General features: G+C 40.2%; 1 non-coding gene across 1 annotated transcript; it reads right to left on the bottom strand.

The window, feature by feature from the left end:
- Nucleotides 1-4,367: 4,367 nt before the first annotated feature.
- trnag-gcc (transfer RNA glycine (anticodon GCC)) lies at nucleotides 4,368-4,438 on the bottom strand. Its single transcript has one exon. It is a non-coding gene; the product is annotated as a tRNA-Gly (tRNA).
- Between the last annotated feature and the right edge of the window lie 7,913 nt (nucleotides 4,439-12,351).

The raw sequence follows: 12,351 nt of genomic DNA, 5'->3' as shown, positions 1-12,351 counted from the left end.
ATGCAGCTGACACTGTGGTACGTTCATTTTTACAGTTTGTACTTTGATTCAGTTTTTTTTTCTTTATTTATTGTCAGGATATGCATTTGGTTTCAAGCATTAAGTCTAAGAACCAAGTCTTGATTATTTGGCATTTACTATTCCAATCAGACACCCTGATAACCTTTCACCATTGATATATACTGTATGTGGTGAGGGAACAATAATGGAAGCTGTTTAAAGTTGCTGATTGCTGCAATTGTGTGCTTTTCTTCTCAGGTTTTTGAACCAAAAAAAACACAGTTCTCCCACACAAACCTGAAGATAAAGGGTAGGTATTAGTTTTTACAAAAGAAGTAATTTGTCTTTAAGTTGTTGATGTGATTGTGATGAACATGTGGTAGAAAATATCATACATGTAATATCATTTATAACAAAATAATCTTATTTATAAATCTTATGGTTCCTCTCTACCTCTAAATGTTACTCAAAGCTCTGTTATACTCTGAATCATAAAGTTCATCAGTTTATCAATTTTATCATGTTTCAGAGATTCATCCACAGCTCAGCCTGGACAGGTATTAAGGCAGATTATGGCAGTCTGATGTTCTTTGCTTTCAGTGTGTTGTTTCAGACATTTTCATTTGTTTTTCAGACAGTAATATCTGACACTGAGGATCTGGATCCACCTGAAACAAATCCAGTCAGGAGTACTTGCTACGGGTAAGTAAAAAAACAACTGACTCACTTAATTTTACTTTATTGATTACATGGGAAAGATATTTGCATTTGTAAGATGTTCAACATATTCTGAAACCTGTGACATGCTGGTAAAATTCACAGATGATGCTGTTTAGGAAGAAGGAATTGACACAGGTGGGCTGAGACGAGAGTTTTTAACTCTACTGATGAAACATCTGAAAGACCGGCCCATTTCTGATGGACCAGAAGGACATCAGTTCTTGGTGTACAATGCAAATGGTATGAACAGGGTTAGATGTAAACAATACTAATGGTTAATGATCATTAACTTTATATATCACATGACATACGCTTTGTTGCTTGAACTATTTTTCAAAAACATTTACCCTGCCAAGTGCAAAGCAAGACACAGAGTTCTTCTTTAAATCAGTAATGTTCAACACACAACCATTTTTACTCATTTCTATATGTTTGGGTGGATAGTCATTTTAGAAAACATTGAAGTTTCTTTAGGTCATTTAAATGTGAAACAATGTTTGTGGTGACTTTTTAGATTCAAAGATGGTCTTTCAGCTCTTCAGTTTCTGACTGCACTGCAGCAACAGCCTACTTTGCTGGCCCCTGTCCTGTGCCACTCTGAAAAGCCACTCACTGGTCTGGAACTTGAGACTCTTCAAACCTGACCTCAGTCCATCAGGAAGTAACAGGAGACTTAAAGAAAGTCAAACTTTGGGCGACTGGATGGACTGTGTCTTTGAGTGGTCTTTGTCCACCACTCCAAATCAGATTTCTTAGTTTGTCATTCACTTTTCCTTGTGATGTTTCCAAATGATTCTGGTACCTGTTCATCTGAAGAAATGAAACAATGGGAATGCAAATGTTATGTTTACAAACAATAAAAAAATTGCAAATATTTCCTTCTGATTGCATCTGTGATAGATTGGTTATGAGTTTTTTCCTAACTATTTTAAAACAGAAAAATTGCATGTTTTTCAGTCATGGCTCTTGACATGTATATTAAAAAAATTAATTAATTAAAAAAATAAATAAAATAGAAATAGGACAGAAATGCCATTGAGTAAGCACTTGATAATGTGGAAGGGAAAACTCCCTTTGTCACTGACTCACAGCTGAGCAGTTTCTTTCAGCTTCATGTACAGTTCTGTTGCAGACTCCCAGTTCTCTGGCTTCTGTAGTTGTTTGTGCTCCATAACAAAGTCAAAGTCCTCCTGCATGTTTGAGTCCCCACATGGAGCTATTGACAGGCTCGCCTCTGGAACAGCATCCAAATCAGCTGGTTCAATCTCAAATCCAGTCTGTGGAGCCAAATCTGTGTTAGATACAATAAATAGCATTTATATTATTTATTTACATTTAAGCAATAAATAAATAAAACAAACATGGAATATCAATCCATCACCAATATTACCTGTGTGGTCAGCAGTACAGTTCATTGGACATGACGCTGTTCTGGAAGTGTGAATCCTGTGACTGTTCCACAGTCTCACACACTCATCCAACATCACCATGGCAACATCTCAGAAGGCACTGATGCTCATGGCTCCCGTTGAAGTATCCAGCAAACAACTCCATCCAGAACTGAGACCTGTAGAAATGGATAGAATCGGAAGTAAATATATATTATTAGTAGAAGTGGGACTCCATTAAAAAAAATCTAATTCATTAAAGGTTTTGTAATGAATGAATTGAAATGAACGCGTTCAAGTCACAGCCTCAATTATTATATATGTTTAGAGGAGTTCATCTGCGATAGAACATAAAGATAAAAATCAAATGAAAGGTCAGTCATAATAAAATGACTTCATGAAGGCCACTTACCTTCCCCTTCTAAATATGGCCCACCAGGATTCAACACGCTGCTTATTCGTGGATGAGCCATACATGTGGCTGGACGGCCCAGAGCAGCAGTCATCATGATGGAGGCGTAGGGGAGACTGAATGGCAGCCATAATGCCATTCTCCGTGCCACAATCAGTCCTCAGTCTCATGAGAGGAGATTCTCAGCGATCACTGTTGGCTTCTTGTTATTTGTCGGTCCACATTGGAGCCACAGCACTTTAGGTGAAAAAAATCCATCAATGCGTCCTGAGAGAGCCAGTTTATCAGAACCATCTGCATGCCACATACAGTTCGCTCCCATTGAGTAGCAGCTTCTTCTTAGAAACCTTCTGCGTGCTCTCTCATTCATCACATCATCTCTCTTCATTGGAAGATTGGACTTTTGTCTGAGTACCTGCCACATCGTCCGATAGCCAAACAGTTGTCCAGGTCCACGAAGTTCCAACCTGATGGCGTTTGGAGAGGAATCATCCTTTTAAGAGTCCGCAGGCTGGTGTTTGCACCGTGTAAACTTCACATCATGCTTCAGTAGATCAGGTGCTGCTACCTCCGGATCTGTATATAATGGGAGTGTTTTCCCTCTCTGAGCTTTTAAATCAGCTCCATGTGGCTCCATCAATCCATGTTTATCTGCTAAAATAACAAAAAGATATCATTCATTTCACACACACACACACATATTGACTTCCATATTTTACAGATATATCCACACACGTACCTGGACCTGTTTCCTTTCGGCCCACAGTTCTTTTGACTTTGACTTTCTGTCCTCCATGAATTGTTTATATGATGTTCATGGTTGTTCTGCTGGAATGAACGGAGTTCCGTATCAAAACAGAAAGTTAGCAGCAGCTAAAACAATCAGCAACAATTGTGCGTTTAGCATAACTGTAAGCCTAAAATAAAATAAATAAATAAAAACTAGCAACGCATACTAACTAAACGCGTTGCTATTCCGTGAAGACAACGATTGGCTGCAAAATGAAACGGTGCACTTTAATTCACTGCATGTCTGACAGCGGCTTCAGCTAGTTAGCGCGATGCTACACTTAGCTTGTTTAGCATTTTCCGGCTGTTTATTAGATGTCTCCTGTGCGCGTGCTCCTTCCGTCTGGTCCGTTCATCAACGTTAAACATTCTACAGATCGTCCGCACGGAAAACACAACCGCGTAAATTGGCTCAAGTTGTTTCCACAAAACGGCCAAAACATTATTTAATCTATGCTGCCATAAACTTTCACTCTGCAAAGTTTTCCCGCCACACAAACCGATACAAACTTTTTGAGCTCACAGTCAATCTTCTTCTGGATCACTTCCGGCATTTGGTACATTCCCCTTCCGGAGATTCTGTCGTTTGGAAATTTGTTTCAGGATTTGTAGAAGTGTTCTGCCACTTCTAAATTAGTTTTGTCCGAGGTGAAAGTGTTTTTATTATGTAATTTTGTTTATAAAAATGTAAAAATGTTTCCCCAACATGTAAATTAGTTTCACGCTTTGTAAAAGTGTTTGGCACTTTGTAATTTAGTTTTGCACTTCCCGGCCACCGTATCAAACAGAGCAGGAACACTAAAGTAAGGGGCGGGGGGTGAAAACGACAGGAGGGTTAAAGAGCAGATTCTCTCTGAGGGGACGGATGTTGCCACAATACACAGTGTGTGTGCAGACTGAAGCCTTGGTCTGCCACCAGCTCAGAGGGGCTGCACTTCTACTGACCACCAGGGGGCTCCACTGGTTGTTTCACAAAGTCACAGTGTGTTGGAGTCTATCAGGGTATTTTCCAAGCAGCACTGTGTTTCTAATATCTGGATGTTGGTAAAGAGTTACTCTGCATTGGCCGGGAATCGAACCCGGGCCTCCCGCGTGGCAGGCGAGAATTCTACCACTGAACCACCAATGCATATTTAACACCTTTTACCATGATGTCATGAATCTTCAGGCATCAGCAGCCTTTCACAGATGATTATTCTAATTTCTGTATTAATATACAACAGTGTATTTACATTAAAGTTGATATCTTTCTATAATAATCCATCATGGACTGCTGGACACTTTCATATCAGTAAATCCACCGTGTTTTAAAGAAGTTCAGAGTGTTTCAGAGTTTCTGACATGATACAGACAGACAGATCCAACAAAGTATTTAAATGAACTGAGAGCTCAGACCAGCAGAGAGAGCACAGTCACACACACACACACACACAGGTGCGCAGCTTCGCTCAGTCTGTGATTGCAAAAATGAGCGAAAGGAAAAGACGGATTTTAATAAGTAGAAGGAGGAACAAACCAACAGATTTGGTTTTAGTTCAATTTAACGCCATTTATTTGTCTAATAACAGCTGATTTGTGTTTCACTTCATTCGTTCGCGAGACAAATGTGAGCTTCTTCGTGCGCATGCGCCGTTCCGGCTGAATCTAATGCTAGTGTGACGTTTGAGTTGGTGTCGCGTGGGAGAGCGATGAAGGACAGGAAATGCCTTTGATCTCCAGTGACGTCACACAGCCTCATAGAGGTGAGTAAACAGTTGTCGATGTTGTCAGTGAAACATTCATTCATCTTCAAAGTCATCTGCTTCTACCGATCTCCATTTTCATTTCCAACCACTCAGAGAGACAAGAACACACACAGACACACTCTGACTAACCAAACCATTCCAGGAACAATCAGGATGATTCTGGCTCAGGGTGTGACAGGTCCGGGGTTCAAATCCCAGATGAGCCCTTTGTCAGCTGTTGTAAGAAGTGAAAAAGCCTCCTAAATGTGGAGGGAGGCCGACTCTGTCAGAGAGCAGTGTGCATTCTAGCTTCCTTTAGCTGTCAGCCTCTGATCATCAACTCTTCAGCTTCTATGACTTCAACAATTCCTTCTGAATGCAGTCTGAGGCAGTGATTGTGAAACTTTCATTCAGACAGAGATCCCACATTCAGAAGAAAACAGCCACACACAAACAAAGTCATCATGAACAGCCTACATGGAGCCTAAATGAAAAGAAGCAGGAACTAAAGTGTGAAAATAATGATGAACAAAGTGTCACACAGAGAGGCTGCAGCCTGGTGTGGACTATAACGTCAGAAAATGGATCAGTCTGTGACACGGAGCACTAAAGTTGGAAGGCTGAGTTCAGCTTCAGCTTCTTTCATGTTCTCCCTGTGAAAGAAAGAAGGTGAACATGAGCTTGATATGAGAACACAGCAGTAACACACATTACTGGACTGTATGTTACAATATCAATCTTTTAAACTTTATTTATACAGCACTTTTCAAACTAATAATGTTGCACAAAGTGCTTTACACATTAAAATATAAAAATAAATAAGACAATATCCCCACCTGGGCCGCATCACCATCCACTCAGATTAAAACAGGATGTTTGTTGTACAAAGGTCATTTAGGACACTAAATAAAAATTGGCCTTTCAGTAGATAAACTGCTGCAGTGTCCTGAGTTTTGCTCTTTCAGTATCATGTTATTTATTTACACAAGACATTTTTTGCAATATGTTAAAAATATATTTACGTTTTATGAAGGGAAGAAAGGGCCAATTTAAAAGTTTAATCAGTGTGGACTGACACTCACATGTTTCACAAGAAAATATTTTATATCAACAAAAATGCTTCAAGAAATGTTCCCAAAGCAGCCCAAAGGGTCCAGAAGAAGCTGAACCTAAACCCCAGGTGGAGTTTGGAGGAGCTGGCTGAGAGGAGAGGAGGACTTGAGGAGTCTCTGGGATCATGGTGGACTGGACTCTGTTCTCAGACCAGTTCTGATTCCTCTGTCAGTCTCTGCTGGATGAAGCTCTCCTCTCCACCTCCCAGGAACATGGTCCAGAGTCTGGACAAGCTGCTGCTGCAACATCTGGATCATCAGGAAGCAGCTGATCCTCCATCAGCACACACCTTCCTCTTCACAGCCGCCACTTCTGGCACCTGTGTAGAGAAGAAGAAGAGAGCAGATCCATCAGTGTTTCCTGACTCTGTCCATCAGCTGTCAGTCAGTGATGCAGATCCAGCATAAAGACCTGCAGGGACTTCAGTCCTGTTCAGTCCAGATGTGCAGCAGCTGCTTCCTCTCAGCTCATGTTAACGTGTTGGAGTGAACACACTGAGCTGGAAACTCACAGACCTCAAGTCTGCTGACTCAGCACATTTCTCTGAGTCCACAGTGGAGATAAAGAGCTGAGTCATGAAGGTTCATCACTTTACTGATGATTTACTGAAGGTCCATTTAAACAGAGAGACTCTGACAGACAGACAGACAGACAGACAGACAGACAGACAGACAGATTCTGGTCTGCAGAAAGACCACATGGTGACAGTGTGATGAAAGAAGATCAGTGATGTGCAGCTTTCAGTCAGACTGATCTCAGAGCTGTGACAGATGAACCTGATCAGAGAACAAACAGTCTCAGCTCAGATCTGACAGTTTGATGGACGAGGACCAGAATCTGAACATCTCTGAGTTCCTCAGCTGGAATCTGCTTCGTTTGATGGTCACATGATCACAACAGTCCTCTGACTGATCTGATTGGCTGACTGTTTTCTCTCTGTCTTTCTGTCCAATTCTGAAATCTGTTTCTGTTCTCCTCTCACAGCTTCACTGAGGGCTAGAGTGAAACAATATTACTGAAAGGAACATGAACTGAGTCCAACTGTAGCAGAAATAAAACATGAGTCTGACCTCAGAGTCTCCAGTCTGAAATCTGGACTCTCCAGAAAACCACACAGATCCTTCAGGTCTGAATCCTTCATGTTGTTCAGACTCAGGTCCAGTTCTCTGAGATGGGAGGGGTTGGACTTCAGAGCTGAGACCAGAGAAGAACAGCTGATCTCTGACAAACTGCAGTTCTCCAACCTGAGTAAAGAATAAAAGATGTGACTTTAGGAGACAAAGTTCCTGCTTGAAAGTGTTTTGTTATCTGTTCAGAGCGAATTATGTTTTAGTGAAGGGACTTGTGGTAGCTGATTTATTTCTGTGGTTTGGGAAAGACGGCAAAACATTTTTTTTGGTTGATTGTTTTGTTTAAAATGTACCATTATGACTTTAGAAAAGGATAATAATGTATTTGTGTATGTGTATATGCAGATATATGAGAGTTCAGGTTGTTACAACAGCCACTGGATGATTAAATACGTCATAAACCCATGTGGGTTGGACATTTTTATGAATGACACACAAATAAATTAATAAATGAAATGAACCACAGACTAAAATCTGCATACTAACATACAAATATATATGAATATATGATGTCCCCTTTCCCCTTTGAATATTTGTGCTGTACCCAAAGAAGAAGAAGAAGAAGAAAAAAAACAAACAAAAAAAAAAAAACGGTTGATATAAGAATCACAATTGTCATTTACTATGATTCAGAATCGATTCAAAATGTCCCAAAATCGATTTAAAAATTAAAACAATGCTGACAAAGATGCTGTCTGACGTCACCACAGAGCTGGTTCTGGAACATACACATGCACCAAAACAAGGAGGAAACTACAATAATGGAGGAAAGAGAGATTCAACAGGCCCCGTCCTCGTTGCAGGCAAAGATTCTAACTCATTTTGGTTTTTACTGAGCTTGACATGACTTATTTTATATCTTGCTGCTCAGAGTAGCAGTTTTGGTCCACACACATTTGAAAAGGCACTTTTCTTAAAATTTAAAAGGCAGCATGTTTAACTGCTAATTTTTTTTTAAAGAGACACTTTTGTTTTTGCTATTCAAGCAATATGTGATATTGTATTAAGCAACAGTTGCAACAATTCCATCTGAGCATGGATAAATGTTTAAAACTTAATAAATGTGAAAAAGACACTTTAATGTCTCCATTCATCATTTTGTCTTTCAAAGCAGACTGGAGTAGATCATGAGGATCCTTTGCACACCTATAGATTGAAGCAGAAATGAATGGATGAATGGAATTGTTTTGAACAGAAAATCATTTTGAATAAAGAATCAATTTTGAATCGAATCATCGCCCCAAAAATCCAAATTAAATCGAATTGTTGGAGAGTGAATGATTCCGACCCCACTGAATATTTATTTGTCCATGTCAGTGAGGAAAAATATTTCCTGTCATTGAAACACTGAAGGATTTTTATTATTTTATTTAAATGTTTAAAACGTGTCTGACCTCAGAGTCTCCAGTCTGCAGTGAGGACTCTTCAGAAAACCACACAGATCCTTCAGTCCTGAATCCTGCAGGATGGTCCAACTCAGGTCCAGTTTTCTGAGGTGGGAGGGGTTGGACTTCAGAGCTGAGACCAGAGAAGACCAGCTGATCTTTGACAACCTGCAGCTCACCAACCTGAGTAAAGAATAAAAGATGTGATTTTAGGAGACAAAGTTCCTGCTTGAGAGTGTTCAATGTTTCATCATCTGTTCAGAGCTGAAGGTTTAGAAAGTAGAAGTTTAGAAAATGAAAGTCAAACAGCTGAACCAACAGGAAGCAGCTTCACAACAGTCAAATACAAACAAACAGTGACAAGATTTAATGAGAAAATGAAACAACAGCTGAAAGAACCTGAACGGACTGACGGAGCAAACATGTTTCCTGCAGCAGAGAGAGGAGGGCAACGGGGCAATGATGTTGTGATATTACAGATATTATAAACAAACTGTTCCTAAAGCAGAGAGATAAACGGTCTCTGGATGTTTGGAGGAAGCCAAAATGAGGAACCTACTGTCTTAATAAGAACACTTACAGTGTGGAACCTTACATTAAGAATAAGTGAACTAAAAGACAAAGATCATTATGGACAGTTGTGTTCAGGAACACTTCCATTAGTCCCAGAAACAGGGAGCTTTAATGCCACACCTGAGGAAGACCGGATTTGTTCACTATGCAAACTGGATGAAGTAGAAAGTCAGATCCATGTTTTGTTTTTGTCATAGTCCACTCCTGGTTCTCCCCTCCACCACCCACTCTACCTGCCTGCTTACCTCTCTTAATCAGGATAAACAGACTCATCTGTTCCTCCCAGACTCCCCTTAACCAGCTCCTCCACTCTGCCTCTCTGCCAGATTGTCTTTGCATTACGCTCAGCTTTCCCGACGGACCTCCTGGGGCCTAACCTGCCTTCGGCCCCAGACCACTACTCCTCATCTCTGCCCGGTAACCTGACCTGCTGCCTGTCTCTAGACTCTGCCTCTGCCTGCCGTCTGTTTGGGCTATTGCACGTAGTCAATAAAGTTCTCAGCTGTTCCAGTCTAGACTTGTGCCATTCTTGGGTGAGAGAGCGAACCCATTACAGTTTTATTGTTCTGTGTATGAGCACCTCAGAGGTGTTTTTGTTGGCAAAAGGGTTTATATTTGTGTTGATTTCTTTGATTTTGGATGATTCTAATAAACATTGAAATAAGATTTTAATATTTCAAATTAATATATGATGTCCCCTTTCAAAAACATTAGATTAATGTTTTCCATTTCAATGTCATTTTGAAATAAACTTTTTCAAAAGCTATTTTCAACCATTTAACAGTTAGATGTCTAAAACCTGAAGAGGATTTTCCCTCATAAATATAAACCTGTCTGCAGGTCAGAGTCACCACAACTGTAACATCATATTAATCTGAGAGCAGAAATAAAACATGTGTCTGACCTCAGAGTCTCCAGTCTGCAGTGAGGACTCTTCAGAAAACCACACAGATCCTTCAGTCCTGAATCATCCAGGTCGTTCTGACTCAGGTCCAGTTCTCTGAGATGGGAGGGGTTGGACTTCAGAGCTGAGCCCAGAGAAGAACAGCTGATCGCTGACAAACTGCAGCCTATCAACCTGAGTAAAGAATAAAAGATGTGACTTTAGGAGACAAAGTTCCTGCTTGAAAGTGTTGAATGTTTCATCATCTGTTTTGAGCTGAAGGTTTAGAAAGTAGAAGTTTAGAAAATGAAAATCAAACAGCTTAATCAACAGGAAGCAGCTTCACAACAGTCAAATACAAACAGTGAGAAGATGTAATGAGAAAATGAAACAACACTGTAAAGAACCTGAACTGACTCAAACTGTCAATATTGTGATTTTAACACATCAGAAATAACCAAACAGCAGAGTCAGCCAAACTTTATTTCTATCTCTGATTCTGCCACATATGAACTCCTGTATAACAATCTGAGCTCTGGCAGGTAAGTCCACTCTAAAACCAGTCAAACAGTCTACAAACAAGCTGCAGAAGTTCTACACAGAAAATCTAACTCATCATTAATGATATATTTGAAGAAACATGAACAGTTGCATGTGGAAATCATACTTAACCTATTATCCTTTTTATCATTCAAAGAATATTAGTTGACCCTTTTTTTTTTTTTTGCTTCATATTTCATGACTTTTCCAAATTCGATGGGTAAAATTGATTAATCATAAAATTATCATGAAGACATTTTTCAATGTGCTGAACACATATTGCACACATTGGTACTCCTCTGGGGTCAATTTGACCCCAAGCTGTTTCAGCTGTGTAAAACTGGTCTGCCTGTGTGTGACCCATGTGTGACCTAACATTCCCACACCTATAGGTGCAGAATTGATACTTTTAAGTTGATACAGGACATGGTGGGTATGAATGTGTGTGTATCTGACATATTACTAACACCTTCTGAAGTAGAACTGATATTTCCCGTGCTGTGGAGGGCGGGTTCTCCCCGTCAAAGACATTGGTAGTTCATTCAAAATAAGGGAGGAGCAAACATATAAAAGCTTGCTGTCTATCCAAATCATTCCTCATTGTGCTGTGTATACTGCAGTCTGCACGCTCTCTCTCTCTCTCTCTCTCTCTCTCTCTCTCTTCCTTGAAAATGGGCTCTGGGACACTGTGCAGAAGATTCAGCCCCGGGACAAAGACACCAAAACCATAACTGAAGCTGAGAGGCCTTACAGTGCTGGTACCTGTAACATATAGTTGGGGGGGCTTTGTTGGACTCATTTGCATCAAAATACAAGTTCCCCATGAAATCCCACCACTGGCACAGCATCATTCTGCTGGATCTGACAATCTGTTTGACATTCAAACTAAATTGGTATTATGGCTGAAATTTCCCAAACTGAACCAATAGAGCCATGTTACATGTGGATGACTCTATTCTGTTGGCTAAGAAAGAAAAAATTTTCACATTATGTTGAACATTGTTCCAAAAAGGTGCTGGAAGTGGAGACTAATGGAGAACCAAGACAAAACACAAGTGGTGAATTTTAGGCCAAGTTGAATGTTGTTAATCTTGGGACAGTACTGCTGTCCTACACTGATCAGTATAAATGTCCTGACGTTGGACCAACACATGACATTTAACCCAGCTGTCAGTGTTTTAGCTCAGTCTGCAGGTAGAGCCCTGAACAAGTCTGAACACTGTGCTCATCTGGGAGTTCATACTTTCACTCTGTTCTGTAATGTGTGTGTGTGTGTGTGCGTGTGTGTGTGTGTGTGTGTGTGTGTGTGTGTGTGTGTGTCAGACGATGCTTCTGCTGTCTGGGGATTCTGTGAATATTCTCTTTGTAATACTCAGCATCATAGAGCTATTGGTTATCTTACAGCAGTACACAAATGGACCTCGGGGTTGGCTCTTCATGGTGATTTGGGTTGGGAGCCCTCGAGTATCAGACATAAGAGACAAATGCTCCAGCTGTGGAACAGATCTGTGAAGCTGCCTGATCATAGAATTACTAAAAAGATATTTCATTCTGACACTTTGCATCACCATCCCTGGGCCAGTGAGCTGAAATTAATATTCTATACGAGTGATTTATGAATTCTTCCTTCATTTTTACAGCTCGTGTGATGGTTGACTTTTTCTTTGCAAAGAAAATAAAAACATGTTTTGGAA

The sequence above is a fragment of the Echeneis naucrates genome, chromosome 2, assembly GCF_900963305.1.
Source record: "Echeneis naucrates chromosome 2, fEcheNa1.1, whole genome shotgun sequence".
In the NCBI taxonomy this organism is placed as follows: Eukaryota; Metazoa; Chordata; class Actinopteri; order Carangiformes; family Echeneidae; genus Echeneis; species Echeneis naucrates.
This window is presented reverse-complemented; position numbering and strand designations above follow the sequence as displayed.